Raw genomic sequence first — 279 nt, 5'->3', positions numbered from 1 at the left:
TGGGGGGGTTTGCAGCCCTATATGGGACACGGTGTGTGTCCCAGCCCCACAGAGGGGACACTCGCCAGAAACTGGGGGGATGCACGGCTCTATATAGGATAGAAGTCCCCCCCCACCCCAAAGAGGGGTCACCCCGTGGTAAATGGGGGGCGCACGGCTCTATATAGGACCAAGGTCCCCCCAAACCCCAAGAGGCGTCACCCCAGTAACCAGGGAGAGGCACAGCTCTCTATAGGACCAAAGTCCCCCCCCCAGACCCAAAGAGGGGATGACCCCCCG

The sequence above is a fragment of the Calidris pugnax genome, unplaced genomic scaffold, assembly GCF_001431845.1.
Source record: "Calidris pugnax isolate Ruff unplaced genomic scaffold, ASM143184v1 scaffold84, whole genome shotgun sequence".
In the NCBI taxonomy this organism is placed as follows: domain Eukaryota; kingdom Metazoa; phylum Chordata; class Aves; order Charadriiformes; family Scolopacidae; genus Calidris; species Calidris pugnax.
This window is presented reverse-complemented; position numbering follows the sequence as displayed.